The 22,199-nt window shown below is 46.3% G+C and overlaps 1 protein-coding gene across 4 annotated transcripts in view; it reads right to left on the bottom strand.

Annotated features, from left to right (window-relative positions):
* The window catches only part of SCAF8 (SR-related CTD associated factor 8), a 239,137-nt gene that overhangs the window by 41,029 nt on the left and 175,909 nt on the right, over positions 1 to 22,199 (bottom strand). The window lies entirely within an intron of this gene.

The raw sequence follows: 22,199 nt of genomic DNA on the forward strand, positions 1-22,199 counted from the left end.
AAGGACTCTCCCCCAAGACCTTCCCGTACTTTTAGACTGTTCTGGAAGAGCAATTTGGCCCTGACTCTATGGCAACTCAGAAAATTATAAAGCCCTTGGGCTGACTGAGACCTTAGGCTAATGGAGTTCAAACCCTCATTACACTTAAAAAACAAAATAAAACAAAAACCAAAAACTGCAGTGCAATCAGATGGTGAAATGGAGGGAGAGCTAGTCTAGAAAACCACAAAGAAACGTATGTTCATTGAGCATCTGTTGGTGCAAAGCCCTGTGTTCTCGCCCTAAATACATGATCTCACTCAGTTCTTACAAATGCCCTGCAAGGTAGATAAGCATGGGCAGAAACACTCAGGCTGAGTTCTTCCCTCAACAAGTATTTACCTGAGCATGTGCTAGTGAATGGCACCAAAATATGCAAAGTATACAAGAAGAAATAGACACTTTTTCTTTCCTCTGCCCAGTGAGGTCACAGTGTCTCAGAAATGGGGGAGAGGGAGTCAGATGCATTAATTAACACAGTGTTGTTCAAACCCCAGCTCATGACTCCTTAGACAACCATGAAAATTAATTTAACGAATCTTGATGAGCATTAAAAATAAATGAATAAACAAATAAATAGAACAGAACGGAAAATATCAGCATGCATGAAGCGAAGGTGAGGAAACTCACATGGATAGATGTCTGCAGACCTGTATCAATCATACACATGTCTTTGTGTACTGGTTTGCGATGTCTAATATATTTTCTTTCGTGGGTCGTGGTGAAAAAAAGCGTGAAAGCTCTCGAGTTATCGAACAAAGTGACAAGTTCACACGAAATGGTGAGGGCAGAGGAGAGTCAGCAAGTTGTCTGCTGATTAGCACCTGTCCCCAGAAGGAGCTGGGGACAATCTTGGTTTCTCTCCAAGCAGAAGTCTTATAAGGGTGGGATGCCCCAACTTAATAATGCTCAGCACTAGGACAAGCTTGGCAAGGACTGGTATGAAGTTTCAGGGACCAGAGAGGAAAACTAAGCAGGGGTCCCTTCTCCCACAATGTGGGGAAGAGGGTGGGGACCTCTGAAGCGGAGAGAAAGCACAATGATACTAGTTCTGTGTTTGCACGATGATGAAGCCAGGCTTGGGAAGAGGGAATTAAACCTCAAGAACATGGACCCACATCAAGCCCTGATTGCGAGACGTGTGGGAGCTTCTGGAAGGTCCACAAGCGCCAGCTAGATCTGGAATGAATTCCCACCATCCCACCGTCCAGAGAGGACAGAAGAGTCTCTAGAATCTGTGAGCTCAGGAGATGGGAATCCAGAGGAGGGGGTCCTTGTAGGTGACCTTACTCTCAAGATCAGTGCCCCCTTTGGGATGGCAGGTTACCTCTGTTATCAGGATATGACAGTAAATTTTTTCTTTTTTTTTTTTTTAATTTTTTTTTCAACGTTTATTTATTTTTGGGACAGAGAGAGACAGAGCATGAACAGGGGAGGGGCAGAGAGAGAGGGAGACACAGAATCAGAAACAGGCTCCAGGCTCCGAGCCATCAGCCCAGAGCCTGACGCGGGGCTCGAACTCACAAACCGCGAGATCGTGACCTGGCTGAAGTCGGACGCTTAACCGACTGCGCCACCCAGGCGCCCCAATTTTTTCTTCTTTTAATAAAGCTTCCTTCAGACATAGTCTAAATACCACATTTATAATTTGAGGACTCGTGGCAATACGCTACAGGGCCACGTGGAGATACCTTCTCCACTTCATGCGTGAGGATTCAGGGCAAGAGAAATAAAGATCTTCTGCAGAAAAAGGTGAGTCTTTCATGTTGCAAGCCTCTCTGGTGGGGGTGGGGGGGGGTGGGTAGGTGACCACGCAGCAAGACGTAGCTCAGGGGGGCAAACTCATTACGTTATTCTGGTGACTTGGTTATTGCGTAATCTTTTTAACAAGCGATGATATGAGATGATGTCGAGCTTAATTATCATGTCTGCTATTTAACCCACATTTTTTCCTTGTACAGACATGATAATAATGACAAGAACTCAGTCCTATACAAAATAAACAGCCCCCCCCAATATACAGACAATTAACAACTTAAATGTTTTTGTTTTCTCTTTCTCCACCCACCATGTGTGACAGCACCTTACAAAACACAGAGTCTTCCAAAGCTCCCCTTTGCTATAGGTGATGGCTAAGGAAAGAATACTAGCATATGTTGAGAGCAGGAGAAATAATCAGAGTATGAATGTTTTTAATGTTTACTTATTTATTTTAAGAGAGAGTAAGAGCGGGAGAGGGGCCGAGAGAGAGGGAGAGAGAGAGTCCCACGCAGGCTCTACGTTCAGTGCAGAACCCCATGCGGAGCTCGATCTCAAGACCATGAGATCATGACCTGAGCGGGTAGCAAGAGTCGGACAGTTAACCAACTGAGCCACCCAGGTGCCCCTAGGGTATGAGTTTTTATTCCATTAAGAAAAAGATAGTTCTCCCTCTCCCTCTCTGCCCCTCCCCCACTCACACTCTGTCTCTGTCTCTCTCAAAAATAAGTAAACATTAAAAAAAAATTTTTTTAAAAGAGGGGGGCACCTGGGTGGCTCAGTCAGTTAAGCATTCAACTTCGGCTCAAGTCATGATCTCATGGCTCATGAGTTTGAGCCCCACGTCAGGCTCTGTGCTGACAGCTCAGAGCCTGGAGTCTGCTTTGGATTCTGTGTCTCCTTCTCTCTCTCTGCACCTCCCCCACTCATGCTCTGTCTGTCTCTCTCTCTCTCTCTCTCAAAAAGAAACACTAAAAACTTAAAAAACATTCAATAGTTCATGTAAAAGTGCTTCATGAACTATATGGTATTCTGCAAGGATTGACCATTTTTTAATCATCATCCATGCTAATAAATTATTATCAAGTAAAAAATTAAAAGTATTAGTGGCCACAAGTCAACACAATTGTATTCGATGCTTCCTGAGTATGTTGTTTTTCACGCATCTTTAATTGTAAACCGAGGTCTCGGATTTTGCTAACATTTTCAAGGGTCAACGTTAATAATAAGGCAGAACGTTTAAGAAGTAATTGTTCTTCACAACAGAAGTACAGATTGACTCTGATTAGTAAACATTATCTTCACTGTACAGATAGAGAAACAGAGTGTATTATCTGCCAACAGAGCCCTTGCATTCTCACTTCTAACCTTGCTCCAAATCTGTATGTTTTTTAAGTATTTTTTTAATGTTTATTCACCTTTTGAGACACAGAGACAGAGCGTGAGCAGGGGAGGGGCAGAGAGAGACGGAGACAAAGAATCCGAAGCAGCTCCAGGCTCTGAGCTATCAGTACAAGAGCTGCATGGGGGACTCGAACCCACGAACCCCAAGATCATGACCTGAGCCGAAGTTGGACGCTCAACCGACTGAGCCAACCAGGCACCCCACCTTGCTACTGATCTTGTTTGTTGGTTTGCTGTTTCACACAGAGCCATAAGCTGGTTTCTAGTTCTTTTGTCCAGAACACAGATGATTGTACGTAATATAATGATTATATATAATAATCACATATATCACAGGGGCGCCCAAGTGGGCCAGTCGGTTAAGTGTCCAACTTCAACTCAGGTCACGATCTCACGGTTTGTGAGTTCCATCCCTGCTTCAGGCACTGTGCTGAAACCTTGGAGCCTGGAGCCTGCTTCAGATTCCGTCTCCTCTCTTGGCCCCACCCCATTCATGCTTAGCGTGTGTGTGTGTGTGTGTGTGTGTGTGTGTGTGTGTGTGTGTGTCTCCCTCAAAAATAAAATACACACTAAAAAAAGTCTTTTAATTGGGAACTAACAATACAATGATCAATTGCTTGTTATTTTCAGGTCAAATAGGACAAAGAGAACAAAAATGAAAGCCCATGTTCCCGTTAGGTTTTAATCAAGCTCAGAGGAGCTCAGAATTTCCTCTCCTGATCGGAATAGTCCAGATAGACCCCAGGCAAATTCTACTCAAAAACCAGGGCCAGGAGTCCTGTTTACAGTAGAATTACCGGGGTCTGGGCTCCCAGCCAGCATGGCCAAGGCCTCAGCCTCTGCCCTACCTCCTGGCCTGGCCCCGTGGAGGAGAAAAGAAAGCACACAGCAGGGGACACAAGCCGTGGTCACACGATTCGGTTCTCTGGAGTCTAACTTTGCTCCTGTTTCTGTAGCTGAATAAAATACTCTGCCCTTTTCCGTTTATTTGCACGGAGGGCTGTTTAACATAGGGGCACAAAGGGTGGGGGGCGGGGAGCCACAACCATGTGGGCTGGAATGATTTCCAATCACAACAAACACGCCCAAAGAGGGAGGAAGATGGTAAGTGATAGATTTCCTTTCTAAAATTCTTTAAAATAAATGCATGGCCCTGGCGGAGGCAGCCTGACATATTTCCACTAGATGAATAACTGTGGAGAAACACAAAGCTTTGCACACTACCTGCACTGTGCCCGGGGCCCCATTCCAGACCCCAGTTTGGCAACTGGGTCCCAAGGGCCCGAGTATCTGGAGACAGTCTACAATGCGAAGTGGCCCAGGGCGGGTTGGAAATTAACAAGGCTCCTTTCTCTTCCCTTGGCCCTTGGCCGTTTGACATCCAGCAACATGCTCCTCTCTGACACATTCTGCAAAGCCCCCTGCATCTTCCAGCGAGGTCTCGGGCCACGGAGAAATGCTGCAATGGTTTAGAAACGCAAGCCACAACAGGCCGCAGCTGAGAGCGAGCCAAACCTACATTCTGGTCCATAGTCACATTTTGAAACTATTTCCCCTGAAGCATGTGAGCAAAATCCACACCAACTTTAAAGCCACATCTGATTGTTATGAAGGAACAGAAGGGATTGTATTTCCTTCGTCCGCTTCTGTGAATTCATCCCTTCTGATGGCGAGGTCCACGTGTCATCCCACATTGCCTGCTTTGAACAAGATGCAGAAACACTGAGCACAGTGGCACAGGACAGTTATACGCCGCGAAGCCTTAAAACATAACCACCAACAAAAAACTGACTTTTCCCGTGGCTGTCAGAACGGAGTATAAGAGCATAATCTCTCGACTCCTTTAAAATTTTTTTTTCAACGTTTATTTATTTTGGGGACAGAGAGAGACAGAGCATGAACGGGGGAGGGGCAGAGAGAGAGGGAGACACAGAATCGGAAACAGGCTCCAGGCTCTGAGCCATCAGCCCAGAATCTGACGCGGGGTTCGAACTCACGGACCGCGAGATCGTGACCTGGCTGAAGTCGGACGCTTAACCGACTGCGCCACCCAGGCGCCCCTCGACTCCTTTAAAGGGAGAAAAACGTCTCTCATTTTCAACATGAAAAAATACCATCACCATCCCACCCACCCACCACACATCGGACACTAATGACCTGGCCACAGGAGGGCTCCCATCCAATGATTAAACTTTGCAATTCCATCAAATTCCCATCCTAGGCAGGTTATTTATGTGTTCTTTAAAGCCAACAGTCTAGGAATATGTTGTGCTGAAACATAAGGGGGATATACAATACCTTTACAGGGTGACCTATTGCTATTATTACCGTTGCCCCCTAGATTTCTGCAGCGCACAACCTGTGAGACCACACGTAGCAGCCCTGATTATACTTACAACATCCGAATATACTCTTTACTTGTATATTTGCATATTTTGTACATTATAAAAGTAATATTTATGTTACATACTCTACATAAATCTGTTCTATCACATATCCATGTAAATCCTATTGGTTAGTCAACTCTTATTCACTAAGTTTTGTTATTCTAAACCAACATCAAGAAGCTAATTATGTTTAGTGCCTAAGTGTTAGATTCTTTCTTTTTAATCTTTGAGTAGAAATCTATTTGAAAGTCAAGCTTAGTTTCATTTGAGTCAACTGTGATCACTGATTTTCCCTCCTTCCCATTCCATTGGTCACGAAAACTGGAGCTAGATTCTAATTCTACCTTGTAAATCTCTCTCAGGTCACTACTCACTCAAGCCTTCTGATATCTTCTCCAGACCATTACGGTAGTTTGCTAACTGCCCTTCCAACTTCCAGCCTCTCACAAATGAGACAGTCTGTCACATTATAGTGAGAACTACTTCCTCAAACACAGATGTTTAGATCACTCCTCTGTTTTAGTACACTTTATGGCTCTATATTCCCCAAGAGATGAAGTCCAAACAAATCTCTGTAGTATATGACTAGGGTACAGTCTAATCAGCTCATTAGTCTGGGTTAAAATGACTTCCAATACCAACCAACATTCATTCATGCATTCATCCAATGAAAATCTTTTGGGTATTCTTAAAACACAGTGGGATGGAGGTGTTGTCTAATGCTATGGCAGTAGTCATTTTGTACTATATTAACGTAGCAAATCAATACACCTTAAACTTACACATGTTGTGTGTCAATTCGATCTCAATAAAGTTGGAAAAAACAAAGTTACAAATAAAGATGCCTTCAACAACACGCACATGCCCACAGGGGAACTCAGAAGGACTGAGAGCAGCAGTGAGACCCATTCCCAGTCCTTGAGGTGTAAATACTTTGGCGGGAGATGCCAACGTGGAAATTATAATTGACCACGGTGAGTGCAATTTTGCCCCAATCTGCTGTACCAACCTCGTACCCAGTGAACTCTCTCTCATCCATGTTTCCCGTATTCTAACCACGCTGAATTTTTTTTTTTTTTTTTTTTTTTTTTTTTTTTTTTTGCTATTGAGAAATGTGCCAGGTTCTCTGATACCTACACGTCTTAATCTCTTTACTGTTTACTCTTCTTTATTTGGAACGCCTTCCTGGAGTCTCTGCCCTATGACTCTATTCACCCTTCCAGACTGCGTGCAGTATCCCCACCTCTGTAAGGTCTCCCTCCATACTCCTAGGCATAATTACTTGCTTCCGCACTAGGGCTGCCTATTGTTGATTTATCCCCCTCCCGTAACAAAGTCTTTCATGGTGCTACATTCGTTTGTTTGCGTGTCTGTGCTCTCTGCTACGCTGAGGGCAGCCCCTCTGTTTCAAGGAGCTGTGACTTTGCAAGCCCCTCTCCCACCACCCAGCACTCGACGCAGAGGGCGGATGTTCTGCCAGGGAAAACCGGGCCCCCAGGGCCAGGGGCGGAAGCAGTCACCCCTCCTGTGCTGCCCCAGCCCCTGCTTCACTCGCCTAAGCCTGTTTCCTCCCCAGCGTGGGGGCAAGATGCTCTGCGTGAGGCTGAGGCCGCCGCAGGTCCCAGAGGGCTGGAGGCTGGGGAGAAGCACCGGGAGAGGGTCGCCACACTAGTAACAAAGTTGGCTCACTGGGCCACCCTGCACAGCCCAAGCCCCCCTGCGGCTAACTCCAGTCTCTTCCTTCTCTTGCGTTCCGTTCCGTAAACCAAGAATCTGGGTTCCTTGCATGTGGCTTCTGGAAGTGGTTTCCTTTGCCTGAAACCAACATGTTAAGGCTCCTGGGATAAATATGACAGAAGACACGAGGACCTGTACCTGAAGTTGACTTCCTTCCTTCCTTCCTAAATGTAGAGAAACTTGCCTGACGGTAGGTGTCATTTTTATCTCTCTAAATATGGTATTCCACAGTCCATTAAAAAAAATCCATTTCAACTAAGTGAAATTAATGGGTCATTCATTTAGGCTTGATTTGTCCACAAAAGAGGGGAAGATGTGGAAGCTGTCCTCAAGAAGTTTCATAACGGCGTGGTGACATTTAGTTCATTGGTCGTTCTGCCATTTCCCCCCGACCGAGATATTTCAGTCCATGGACATTTATTTTGGAGGGGAACATAACTCCCTCTAGGCTAAAATTGGTGACTTCCCCAAGAAAAATCCTCGGGCCAGAGCCCAAGCAATAGAAAGACTAGAATGTGTGTGTCCGTAGGGTAGGGCACGTACATGAGTATTTTCACAAATACTCATAAAGAGAGGCGGGTGAACATGGAGGGAGACGTTCGCCATTCAGATCAGCCGAGGGGCAGGGGTGGACGCTGCCTGCCTCGGCCAAAGGTAGCAGCAGTGGGGGCTGTGGCTTCCTCCCCAATGACTGGGATTCCCCCAGCTCGTCGCCCTGTGACTGTGAAAGTTCCCAGCTTGCTCTGCTTCCTTTCCCCAGAAAGGGGGGGGGGGGTTGAAGAACCCTACCTGCCTGATCTAGCCCTCTGCCTGCTTCTTTTGCCCTTGACTTCCCAGTACCAGTACCCAGTATCACTGGCGAAGGCACAGGCCATGAGCCTGCCCCTTCTTTGAAAGAAGCTGCTGTGGGGGCGCCTGGGTGGCTCAGTCGGTTAAGCGTCCAACTTCAGCTCAGGTCATGATCTCACGGTTCATGGGTTCGAGCCCCACGTCGGGCTCTGTGCTGACAGCTTAGAGCCTGGAGCCTGCTTCAGATTCTGTGTCTCCCTCTCTCTCTGTTCCTCCCCCGCTCATGCTCTGTCTCTCTCTCTCCTTCAAAAATAAATAAAAACATTTAAAAAAAAAAAAAAAAGAAAAAGAAAGAAAGAAAGGAGCTGCTGTGATCCTAAGACAGGCTTCAGAGACCCGGGTCATTCTACCCCTCAACACACGGGCTGTGGCTCTGCTCCCTCAGGGGCTCAAAGCAGGACCCCCAGGGGCTCTGTTTAAAGGGCCTGTGATGTGGGCCAGGTTTTGTGTCCTGAAACCTCCAGGTAAACCTCAGGGAAGTGAGCTCAGCAAGCCAGCAGCCACCCTCATCTCCCGAAAGAGAAAGCTGGGATTCAGAGTGGCTTCCCCAAAAGACGTCCAGTAAGTGAAAGCCATAATAGTAAGTTATAGAGCAAACCCAAGACACGCGGTGAAGTTTGAGAAAAGCACATTCCAGAGCAGCGGTTTCCTCTCCGCCCGGCCCAGGCCAATCTGAGGCAAAACTGGCCTTCCGTTTCGTTTCTTTTCTCGAGTGAACTACACAGCATCATTATGCAGTTTGAATTCATCTTAATTCGTTACGTAAAATGAACTCCAGAGAAACAAGGAGCACAGACGAATAAAGTCCGGTTGGGAGGAAAAGGTTTCAAATCTACCGATCTGCTGTATGTAAAACCCACAGCCTTGCAAAAAAACCAAAGGCAGTGTTTGCCCAGAGAGCAATTTCGTCTTGCAGAGACAACCCTGTAGCTGGGCAGGAAGCCTGTGAGGAACCAGGTGCAAGCATCAGCATAAATCTCAACTTCAAAAGGAGAATAATCCCCGTTCCTGTACCTGCTCCCCTTCCAGATAAACAACTGGGTGCCCAGATTGAAGATGAGTCATGCCCATCCCCCCCGCCCCCCAGCCCCCCAAAACACACATTCCTCTCCTGTCCTCCGCAGGCATTTGCATACGTCCTAACCTAAACCAGGGCCACTTATAAAAGGGCTTGTGTTTAACTTTATTCTATTTAATTCCAGTGCTTTCTTCCAGCTACCCAATCTGTACATAATTAAAATCATATGGCAGCAAACGTTGACTGGTAAGAAAAGTTTTACCATATGTATACAATTGACTAGCTGTAGAATTTGGCGTGTCTGCAGTGATCCCATTAAGAGGGGCGGGCCCGGCTTACTTTGGAGTATACATTATATGCTTTGGATCAGTTCTGTTTTTCACTTCTCCTAATGCTGTTCATGATGCTTAACCCTTTGTCAACAGCCCCCGGCTGGTGTTCTCGCGGCTCCACAGTGAGGATCACTGCCCCCTCCCAAACTATGTGCCTCATGGAGGAAGGCTCCTTTGAAAATTTTCCATTTTCAGAACCAAAATTAGCTTTCTCCGTCTTGACAGACAAAAGCTGAGCAGATACCATCAAAGCCTCCAGGATCAAGAGGAACGGAACAGAGAAATTGCAGATGGAATCGTGCCTCCAAATCCTGAAGGCGCTCTCCTCGAAACTTGATAATTCGAGGACAAAAAGAGGAAGTGCTGTATGACTGTAGATAATAAAAACATAAAACTTACATCCCAAGGGGTAGCAGATATGATACACAAGGATTCAAGGAGGAGTTAGCAAAGGTCAGGCTGACAGATCCACCTTTGAGGAACATTCCTGACATTCTGAGACTGACACAAAAGAGGGAAAGCATATCTTTCCACCTTATCACACTCCCGACGCCATCCACCTTCCCAGCCCAACAAAACAGCCTGGAGGCCTTTGTCAGAGGAAGAATTCTAGGTTGGGTGGGCCTCCATTTGCCTTCCTAGGTCACTCTACTCAGACTTGATATAATGTAGAGCTAATAGAGCTATAAAGTTGCAATTTTGCTTTAAGACATTCTCCAATAGAGGTTTCAGAATGAGTTGAAGTCTCCTTTAACACTGTGACATGAAGAGACACATGGTCTTAATCTGTGGGTTTAAAATTGCTTTAGAATTGCATCAATGAGACACATCCTCAAGAGAAGAATCGGGTCACTAACCCTCAAAAGTGAAAGGATGAGAGTCACGTAGAATAGGGGCTCCCAGGTTGGTGACCATGTGGGGGTGCGGGGAGAGCGCGGGGCATGGCGCGGAACCTCGGGAATCCTTGCCCTCTCCCCACGCCTTGCCTTACGTATGTCTTCCTCCCGCTACGGATCCTGCCTGAAAAAATGAAGCCTATACTACGGGGACCACTCCCGCTGTGAGAACCCGACCAGATGGAATGGAAGTCCGCAAACCCGAGTGACCTCTCCCTGGGAGACATTTTCATGAGACACGATAATGGGCTGGCTAGTTAATAATGATGGAATGAGCTTCTAGTCACGTGCCAGGATCTTTTGACTGTCGTGACCGTTTTTGCTATAAGGGATCCATGTTCGAAGTCCAGGGGGCGGACCGTGATATTGTGATTTGTAAGTGTTAGAAAAGAAGACCACGGGGAGAGGCGCCCGGGTGGCTCAGCACGATCTCGCGGTTTGGGAGTTCGAGCCCCACTTTGGGGGCTGTCAGCACAGTGCGGAGCCTGCCTGGGAATCTCTGTCTCTCTCTCTCCAATAAATAAACTTGGAAGGAAGGAAGGAAGGAAGGAAGGAAGGAAGGAAGGAAGGAAGGAAGGAAAGGGAGGGAGGGAGGAAGGAAGGAAGGGAGGGAGGAAGGAAGGAAAGGGAGGGAGGGAGGGAGGGAGGGAGGGAGGAAGGAAGGAAAGGAAGGAAGGAAAGGAAGGAAGGAAGGAAGGAAGGAAGGAAGGAAGGAAGGGAGGAAGGAAGGGAGGGAGGAAGGAAAGGAAGGAAGGAAGGAAGGAAGGAAGGAAGGAAGGAAGGAAGGAAGGGAGGAAGGAAAGGAAGGAAGGAAGGAAGGAAGGAAGGAAGGAAGGAAGGAAGGAAGGAAACCAGAGTCTAACATGGTGTTAAGTCACGTCCACCAAACAGGGGCTTCCTGTCTGGCTCAATTGCAGTTTCAGCCTCCCCTAGAAATGTAGAACGAACTGGACAGTCAGGAATTTTCTGGTCCATACCAGTGAGGTAATCTGTCACATGGGCCCTCTTTATCCCTCAAAGGAAGATGAGGTCATCTGCACTATAAGAGGCCCCCTGCTCTCCCCACTAAGGGAAGGTGACCTTGCCTAAAACAACCTTTTCTTTTGCTAATAATTTCTTTGCCCCACCCTCCTTCCCATAAAAAAAGCTTCCATTTTAAACAGCTCCTAGGAGGTCTTCTCTAGTTGCTAGATGAAATGCTGCCTAATTCGTGAATCATTTAATAAACCCAATTCGATCTTCAAATTAAAAAAAAAAGCAATGTAGGATAAAACTACTTTCTAGCTGAATGCTTTACAACAAATCAGTTGTTAAACTTCTTTTAAAAAGGGCGCCTGGGGGGTGCCTGGGTGGCGCAGTCGGTTAAGCGTCCGACTTCAGCCAGGTCACGATCTCGCGGTCTGTGAGTTCGAGCCCCGCGTCGGGCTCTGGGCTGATGGCTCAGAGCCTGGAGCCTGTTTCCGATTCTGTGTCTCCCTCTCTCTCTGCCCCTCCCCTGTTCATGCTCTGTCTCTCTCTGTCCCAAAAATAAATAAACGTTGAAAAAAAAAAAAAAAGGGCGCCTGGGCAGCTCAGTCGGCTGAAAGCCTGACCCTTGATTTCGGTTGGGGTCATGATCCCAGGGTTGTGGGATCGAGACCTGAGCCTGGCTCTGTGCTAAGCCTGGAGCCTGCTTTGGATTCTCTCTCTCCCTCTCTCCCCATCCCTTCCCCCTGCTTGTACTCTCTTTCTCTCTCTCAAAATAAATTGAAATAAACTTAAAAAAAAAAAAAACTTCTTTAAAAAGGGGCTTTCATCTGGGGCTAAAAGAAAAAAAGAAAAGAAAAAAAAAGGAGCTTTGGGAAACAGCAGGTATTAGCTTGTCCTGGAGGCAGGAGTCAGCTGCTCTGAGGGTAAAGCAAAGGCAGGGGGACCCAGCAACCCCAGGAAAGGGAGTCAGAGAAAGAAATGTCCTTAATTCTTTCATCAAGTCAAGTTCCCAAACCAGATCTCAAATCCTGGTTCTCAGCACGGAATACCAAGCTATGGACCCTGAAGATTAGAAAAATGACCCTGAAGAATTCATCCCTTAAAACAGGAAGGTATTGAGAGGTGTTTAAAGACAGTCCTGGAGACAAAAATTTCAAATGTGCAGTTTGGGCACATGATAAATAACGGAAAACCTGATAGTTGACCAGTCAAGCGAAAGAGCAAATAGAAAGAAGAAAAGTAGGGGGTGGGGGCTCCCGGGTGACTCATCAGTAAACGTCCAACTCTTGAGTTCAGTTCAGGTCATGATCTCACAGTGATGAGATCGAGCCCCGAGTTGGGCTCCAACTGGGCATGGAGCCTGCTTACGATTCTCTCTCCCTCTGTTATGCTGAGTGAAATAAGTCAGGCAGAGAAAGACAGATATCATGTGTTTTCACTCCTATGTGGAACTTGAGAAACTTAACAGAAGACCATGGGGGAAGGGAGGGGAAAAAATAGCTTCAAACAGAGAGAGAGGCAAACCATAAGAAACTCTTAAATACAGAGAACAACTGAGGGTTGACGGGGAGCATGGGGGAGAGGGGAAAGTGGGTGATGGGCACTGAGGGGGGCACCTGTTGGGATGAGCACTGGGTGTTGTATGGAAGCAGTGAATCATGGGAATTTACTCCTGGAGTCAAGAGCATCCTGTATATACCGTATGTTAGCTAACTTGACAATAAATTATATAAAAAAAAAAAAATTCTCTCTCTCCCTCTTCCTCTGACCCTCCCCTCCTTGCATGTACATTCTCTCTTGAAAGAAAAATGAAAAGGAGGAAGATGTTATAGTGGGAATAATAGCCTGAACTTAGGGAAAGGGAAAACGGGTAACGAGAAGGCATAACTAGGTGCCGAGAAGGGCTCCAGATTGTAGCAAAGATTGGTAACTATCTGACATCTATGCTGCGGCCACCGAGCCCCCCGTCTGCGTGCTCCTCTCACCTGTAGCGTGTCCCCCTCCCACACCTTCCAGAGGCAGAGAGGAAAGGACTAAACTTCTCAGTCTAGAGAGGAGGATACTGAGGCTCAGAAGAGACCCAAGGTCACAAAATTAGTAAGTGACCTCTCTGACTTGAGTTCTGTACTATCTTTCCAATAAAGTGCCATGATTCTTGACTCATTAAACAATTTGAAGGAAAAAGATAAAAAAGAAGAGAAAAAAGAGGCTTTTCACCCATTTTCTACTTTCTTACGTCGATTAACAGAAAAATAAACGGGCTCCAAATGTCTGTTTCTTCTTTGGACGATGTAATTAAATCATTAGAAGAGAAATAACTCGTTTAGGTGATCAGATTATTTCTGAAATGATACCATAATTTCCCCCCTCTTCATTATCTAGGTGTTATGAAAAGTTTGGGGGGAACAGTAGGGCCTTTCAGGAGGCTAGAGTGAAAAGTCCTTCTGTTATGTTCTACTTCTCTCACTCAAGGCAAAATGGGAAAATGCCATATTCCACCTGGGGGACCAGCAAGGATTTAAGGGGCACACAAAGGCTTTCTTTGGCATCAGGTAGCATTACGAACCTATCTGAGGAAACCAGATGGAAAGAACAATAGATGCCAAACGTGTACAAAAGAAACAAATACTGCATTTATCACAATCTTGATTCTAAAACAAAAGAATTAGCTTGGGCACCCGAGTGTCTCAGGGCAAGGTAGGTTGAATGATGCCATAGATTAGCCTGAGTACTTAGTCTTATCTCTTTTCCATGAATTCGTCTCTAATGTTTTTCTTACTTTCTCTTGTTCTGGGTGAAATTTTATGTAATGTGTGTTAGTGGTCTACAGATAAAAGCCCACTGTGACTCGCTCCCTGTTTGTTCAATACATTTTAAGACTTCTTCCCCTTGCCTGACAAAATATAATACTTTTTTCAACGTCTTATTTATTTTTTGAGAGAGAGCAGTTGAAGCGGGGGAGGGACAGAGAGACTGGGGGACCGAGGATCCGAAGCAGGCTCCGCACTGACAGCAGTGAGCCCGATGTGGGGCTCGAACTCACAAACCGTGAGATCATGGCCTGAAGTCAGACACTCAACTGACTGAGCCACCCAGGTGCCCCTCTAATATTTTAATCTTGGATAGTTCCTCCCAAATCACCAAATATGCACAATTTCTTTAATCGGCTTCTTGGTTCAATGTAAACTTGTACGTCCTTATTTCCATCTATTTTGTAGAGCTGAATAATAGGAGATCTTCTACTTTCCAGCTCCTTATAAGTTAGAACGTAAGGGAATAAGGCTTAAATTGAACTAAGGAAACATTAACTCAGAAATAAGAATTACTTCCAGGCCAGTCCCGAGGGTCCAGTCTCCATAACCGCATGCACCTGAACTGATACAGAAGCGTAAGATGCTGTAATCTAAATAACTACTCTGTACTATCCTGATGGAGTATCCACAATTTTTTGAATCCATAATTCTGCAGGCTGGGAAAACTGTTCAGCTGATCACTACAGGAAATTGAAAAATTCTCCTCTCAGGAGATGGCTAAGCTGAGAATTGGTAAGTGATGGGGGAGAAAGGGGACTGCCTAAAGCTGGGAGCAGAAGGCCACTCTTTGTGTGCAATAATCCCATTAAGCAGCTCTTCCAAAAACAGTCTGGTCTGGAAGTGAGTGGCTGTAAGACAATGGGTCTGTGATTTCAAGTGCCACTTAACTACACAGGTAAAAATCCAGTCTAAACTCAAGGGCTCATCAGCATAATCAAACACTGAACATGGAGGGTCCTCCAAGGACCCCCACTTCCCTGACAGCCTGGGTTCTAGTCGTTACAAAATCCTCCTTGGAGAAAGGGACCTTGCCTTATTTGGGCAGAAGCAATTTACTCTGTTCACTAGAAACTCATCCTGTCTAGACTATGGGGTTGATCTCAAGTGTGGGAATGAAGAGGAAATCCTCTGCAATAAGTGAACTTAGGTTCACTCTCACAGCAATGATAATCAATCTCAAGACATCCTTTGTGTAACAGATGATGCTGAGACAGCTGCTTCTTCATTAGTCAAGAAAATTAAATAGAAACCTATCATGAATCGAGCATCCATTGGCTGACACGAATGGAAATGCTTTTTTGTCCAGCTGTTCTATCAGTTACTGACAGAAAGATGTTGCAATCCCCAATTACAATTGTGGGTTTATCACTCTCTTAAATTCTGTCAATGTTTTCTTCGTGTATTTTAAGCTCTATTACTAGGTATATACAGATTTATGATTCGGATATGTTCCTGGAAAATTGTCCCTTTTATCTCCGGTAAGATGTATCATTTTGAAGTCTATTATCTATTATTAATATGGGCACTCCAGTTTTCTAAAGCACACTGTTCATAGGGCATACTTACTCCTTCTTTTTACCTTCAACCTACCTGTATTTATATTTAAAGACAGCGTATCATTAGCTCTTTCTTTTATCCCAGTATAACAATCTCTGCTTTTAAATTGGAGTATTTAGTCCATTTACATTTAATGCTAATTATTGATGTGGTTGGATTTAAATCTGCAACTCTGGTTTGTTTTCTATTTATCCCAACTGTTTGTTTTGTTTTTTTTAATTCCTCTGTTCCTCCTGTCATACCTTTTACTGGAATAATTAAATATATATATTTTTAGAATTGCATTCTCATTTCCCTTCTGCCTTTTTAGATGTGTCTCTGCATTTTCTTCAGAACAGCTAACATGATTTTTGTAAAGGTTAAAAACAAATGCCCTCACACCCCCTGCCTTGGGACACCAAAACAATCCATTAAATTATGTATTTGGATACTGAGCAGAACTGAGAATCCTGCCTCCCAACTCCCTTCTGTGTCCTCCCCAAAGTACTTAACAATAGAGAAGAGAAATTCTCCCTGCCTTCCTTTGAGCCGGTCTAGTACTGTGATTCTACATACTAAAAGAATTATACAAGCTTTTTCTTCAAGTTTTCTTTATAGTAATTTTTATAGACTCTAAGTCCCTGAATCTTCATGGCCTCCATCCAAAGAATTCAAATTCCTGCACTTCTATTTTGTTTCCTCATGCCTCTTCCACGAACTTCCTATAGGATTGCAATCCACTCTCTGAAAAAACAATATTTTTTATTGAGGTATAATTGACATACACTATTCTGTTTCATGTGTATAACATAATGATTCGATATTTATATACACTGTGAACTGATCTCCACAATAAGTCTAGTTACCATCTGTCACCATACAAAGTTAATACAGTATTACTGACTGTATTCCCCATTTGTACATTACGCCCTCGTGACTTCTTTATTTTATGATTGGAAGCTTATACCTCTTGATCCTTTTCACCCCCTTTGGCGCCCCTCAATCCACCACTCTGTTCCCTGTGCCTCAGTCTGAAAATACGTTTAAAACCAAGTTCCAGGCCTGAGAGAACCAAATAAATCTAAGGCTTGCAAGGAGCTCCCTCTTGAGGTAGTTTTATAAACATGCTGAAAACTGTGTCTTCGTAAGGACTTGGTTGTGGCAGCTTTCAGAACTAATAAAATGAATCCAGAAGATACACTGGCTAAATTATCGATGCAAATACCTCCTTATCCAACTCCAATAATTCCAACGCCTAAGAGACGGGATAACCTCTAGCAGAAAAATAAACACAGTGCCTCACGAAATGCATTCCCTAGATATAAAATAACAGAAAGCTGGAAACACACTAAAACCCCAAAGATAAATGTGATTCCAGAGTTCTGGTGCCCTTGTTAGTTTTAGATATTGTTCCTTATCGAGAAGAAAAGCAAGCTTTCTCCGAGAAAGAAGTGGTGGGTGTGGATTTGGGTGTGTCGAATGCTGGAGCTTCTGAGTCAGAGGGACCAGGGTTTGGCTAGGGACTCTGCTACTTTGAAGCAACATGACTGGGGAAGTTTTTAAGTCCCCTTAAGCCATCTGTAAAATGGGGGAGATAGGAATTTACTCCAGAGGGAGTAAAGAGTACTAAGTCTGGGACGGGCCCACAGTACAGAGCCTAATGCACAGGAAGTGGGTGCGAATGCCACGTGATCCTACTACTACCTACATTTACAAGACTCTCAGATGAGGGACAGGACACCATGTTTTTGAAAAAGAAAAAAAATCATTAGGACGCTTCTTACATCCCTGATGACTGCACATTTTCTACTTTAGCTAAGATTTTTTTTCCTACATTTTTCACCATCATTTGGGACACACACCATTTGCTAAATGAAAACATTAGCGACCACAAGCTTCTTTAAGATGCTGTGGCCTACGATGCTTGCACAAACTCACTTTGGGGGAAGGGGCCGTTAAATCACGGGAATCGTGCTGGATCTCCAGGGTAAGCTGTGGGGACGCTGGCTTCCTGACGGGACCGACACTGGATGTACGGAAGGAACATTCTCTATCTGGGATTTGTGCTGTTGCTCTAAATCACCTCTGACCTCAGCCTGGCATGGAGAGGTGATGTCTACTCTACTATAAACGCAGCCACCAGTGGGATATCGCTGGGAACTTCTTCGTCGGCTGCCAAGTGCCCTCTTGGTGTGTGTGTGCTTGTTGACTTTTAGGTCTCCACCTCTGCCCACGCGTTCGAACAGGAAACAAAGCTGGGGAACTGGCAGGGAAGTCTGCACGATCTGAACGGTCTAGGAGACACAAGAAGGAAAAAGAGGCAGGGAGGTAATGACCTCGGTTTCCCACAGATGAAACAGTGCGAGCTGGGCGAACACCCAGGCAGGAGAGTGGACACAATGATACAATGGTGAGGGTGGAGGAAGACGGACGGGAAAAGCAAGAGTGAGGAGTGTCTGGAAGGCACAGGAGGACAGTGTGGAGACCGCTCTGCAAGCTGCTGGGGCCCTTCTGCAGGAGGCTCCATGGCCAGAGAGGGCTCGGGGCACCACTCGCCTGTGCAAACCGGGACACGGGGGCACATGGAGCCTTTCTGCCAGAACATTCTCCTAGAGCCCACATTCGTTTAGAGACAGAGAGGAGGGGTGCCTGGTGGCTCAGTCGGTTAAGTGTCCGACTCTTGGTTTCGGCTCAGGTCACGATCTCCCGGTTCATGGGATTGAGCCCTGCGTCGGGCTCTGTGCTGACAGTACAGAGCCTGCTTGGGATTCTCTCTCTCCCTCGCTTTCTGCCCCTCCCGCCTCTCAAAATAAATAAATAAACTCAAAAAATAAAGACAGAGAGGAGCTGCAGAGTTAAGTGCTTTGATACAGCTATACCATGACTAGTCTATTAAAACAAACCTATAGTTCAGACTAGAATGCAAAGGTCGCACACGTTTTATCATCACACAGGAAGGAGTCTTGTGATAAGACATTTCAGTGCTTGTGACCGACAACTGTTGTGCCCTCAGCCCCCGGAGGACGGGAGGGTGCGTGGATGGGAACCAGTGAGACATGTGTCCTAAGGACATCAGGAGAATGCCCCCCACCCCGTATGGTTTTGGGAAACTTCTCTCAGCCTCGCCCTGTTGGCCATTCAAAGTGCCTCTGACACACAAGTCTTTATTTGGGGAACAGGTGTTTGCAGAGGATGTGCAGAACCTTCAGGAAGATTCCAGATATTGCCCCACGCAGGGGATCGTGACTCTCCTGATGCCCCTCGCTGTGGCAAGCCACCCACCCTCCTGCCTAGCCTGGAACCCAGGCTTTAAAGGTGAAAGAATTCAGGGCAGGGAACCAGGTAGGGTGGGCCAGCGGACCCAGGGACAGGATGGACTTTCTTGGTAAGGACGAGCCGCGAGAAGGGACAACCTGTGTCCTTTCCCACCTTCCTCTTGGGGCCTAGGAAGGCCTGGGAAGGTCCCAAATGTGAAACAAAAGCCACGCATCATATTTCCCAGTGGCTTCACCCTGACATCTTTTCAGATCTTGATAGGCCTTAGATGAAAAACTTAAAAGGGGAGAGTGATAAGCGGGAAGCTTTTAAAATCAGGAACACATTACTTACAGCTTGCAACACTGGCCTTGGTGGCTGTGATATCTCAGCCAGCGTGAGCCACTTTCATTAGGATTGCTAGTGAACCTTGTGGAAATATGTGTGGTCTCATAAGAAGGGCTGATGGTGTGCATATGCAGGGGTGTGTGTGTGTGTGTGTGTATGTGTGTGTGTTAAAAGGGGTAGTCTGTAGTTAAAAAGCACCCACAGGGAAAACTCAAGTTCTGTTGTTTAAAAACAGTAATTTAAAATCAGTAATCACAGCTCACATCCCATGACATGGGCAAATGTGATTATCTCCATTTCTCTGGTGAGAAGACAGGTGCGACCAGTGACTAACCCTGGTTCCTGATGATGACGGTGACTCCAGGGAACTTATTCAGGTCAGATACCTGTTTAAAGTCAGTGGAAATCTACTTTGAGAGTAAAGATTTCAAGAGAAGTTCCACTTCCCAATTAGAAGTTTTAAAAAGCAAATATTTTATTTACTTTTTAAAATTGTATTTATCTATCTTGAGGGAGAGGGAGAGGGAGAGGGAGAGAGAATCCCAAGTAGGCTCTGAACCATCAGTGTGGAGCCCGATGTGGGGCTTGAACTCATGGAACTGTGAGCTCATGACCTGAGCCTGTCAAAACCAAGAGTCGGACGCTTAACCGACTCAGCCACCCAGGGGCCCCTGAAAAGCAAGTGTTTTAAACTGAGTGTATATTTTGGTAGAGAAGGAATTTGGGATCGAAGAAAAACGTCTGGGCCCCAGCTCTCATTTGCTTATTATTACCTCAATGGCGTGTCCTCAGCACGTTGTGTCTGAGTGGGCCGGCTGACCCGGGCAATGCAGATGGGTTGGGGTGGAGGGGAGAGGGAGGGACCAGACAGAACAGCGAACAGAACAGCAGAAGCCTCCAGGAGCGGGCGGACTCCTCTCCTCCGGGGGACGGAGAACAGACAGTGCAGGGTGAAGGCAACCGCTTGCTGGCTTGCTGATGCCAGCGGTCACGGGCCTGAGGGCATCAGGACCCAGGCTGGGCACCGTGTTCAAATGCTGCCGGAGCCGTTGTGGTCAAGACTCAGAGATCTAGAAGCTTCCAGCCCATGCCTTGAGCCTGGAGGACACACGAACCTTCCAGGGCTGACCAACCACTGTCTATGTCTCTCACCTGCAGGTTTTCAAGGATGGAAACCCACTCCATCCTTACAGAGATTTCTGGCTTTCCCTTGGTGACCCTGAGAGTGACCTGCAGGCCCCACTCCCGTCCTCTCCTGTTCTGTCGGTTCTCTCCTGGCTTTTACAAGACATCTGGCCAGTTCCTAGTGAAACAACAGCTCCCATTTACTGAGTCATCGAGATGGCTCCAGCACTATGCCAATGGCTTTATCTAACAGACTCATTTGATTACTCCTTTACAAGAACTCCCATCTCTGCTCTTCCCCCCCCCCCCCCCGCCTCCCCACCACCCCTGACCCGTGCACCTGCCTGCCAGTGTTCCTCATTCTCTCTTCCGCGGGCTCTTCACGACCCCGTACAACCACCACAGGGCCCATTTGCTCTGGCGACTACTTTCTCCATCGAGGAAACGTCTGTCCCGTCAGAAATCCCTGAGTGGTCCTTCACTGCCCCTCCCACCTTCTCATACCCCCACCCCAGTCCTGCTAAGGCTCTCTTCGAGAACATACACCCTCTTCTCTCATTTCTACTTCTCTCAACTTTCTGTAGCTCCCCCGACCAGGAGGGAGAGCCTCTGCTTCCACGCACCCACCCACGGTCCCCTCTTTTCTCTGCATGGTGCTTGGCGGCAGACGTGATGTAATTAGAATGATAACATTCTCCTACTTCACACTGGGCGGGAGCCACCCATCACACCTACAAGCAACACAGACTTCAGTCTCAGCTGGAATGTCTCTAGGGAGAGATTTTCCCTGGCCACACTTTCTACTCTCTCTCACCACCGCCACCCCCAAATTCTCTTCTTCAGACTCTTGCTCTCATGGTTACATCTATTACAACTGAAAGTACGTCAGCCATGTCTTCGTGGCTTTCTCAGAACATACAGGGCATGCAGGTGGCTCATGCGTCAGAACGTATGTCCTGTGTGGGAAGGTGCTTGTATCCCCGCGCTGCAGAAAGTATCGGTTGAAGGTTGAATGACAGACCCATCTGGTACTCGGACTTTCTTCCTGCCCCTTCATTCCACCCCACCTACCCCGCTCAGGCTCTCAGCTTTTCAGCTCTCTTGGTTTTAGTGGCACATTCCCACCAGTAGAATAAGACCACACATCCCACTGGGGACTTCAGTTCCTGGTTCCTTCCTCCAAGAACTGTAGCATCTAAAGCCTGAGGTGGAATTCACGGGCCACGTTTCTGTCTAGCCAAATCACCTTCAAGACGCAAGGCAAGCGATCAGCCATCTTGAAGCTGGAGGCCCCAGAATGATAAAGGGCTTCCAATGATTCATTGGGTTTGAACATTTTTTTTTTAAACCCACATCACATTCATGATTTCCTTCACCAGGCTTCCAAAATATATGGCACGTCAGAAAGGAAAGGGGAGTTAACCCTGGCTGGGCACTTGCCCCAAAACATGAACTTGCCCTGCTCCCGTTCACCCAGCTCCCAGCCTAGTCTGGCTCTGGGCAGGGGACCTAATACCTTCATGTGTTTACCTGTCCTTCTCTTAGTCTCTGTCTGGGTGACGCTGGTAGGTGGGTAGGAGGGTAGGTAGGTTAGACAGGCATCGGGTTCAGCTTCATCCCGACCACTTAAACTAGCCATGATGTTGGGCGAGTTACCCTAGCTTTCTAAATCCCATCACACAGATGAGAAAGAACACTTGTAGATCTGTTGTGAAGATTGCAAACATGTATTT

This window comes from Lynx rufus, unplaced genomic scaffold (assembly GCF_022079265.1).
Source record: "Lynx rufus isolate CCGP_SWC_20201006 ecotype Redwood Valley unplaced genomic scaffold, mLynRuf1.p SCAF_6, whole genome shotgun sequence".
Taxonomy (NCBI): domain Eukaryota; kingdom Metazoa; phylum Chordata; class Mammalia; order Carnivora; family Felidae; genus Lynx; species Lynx rufus.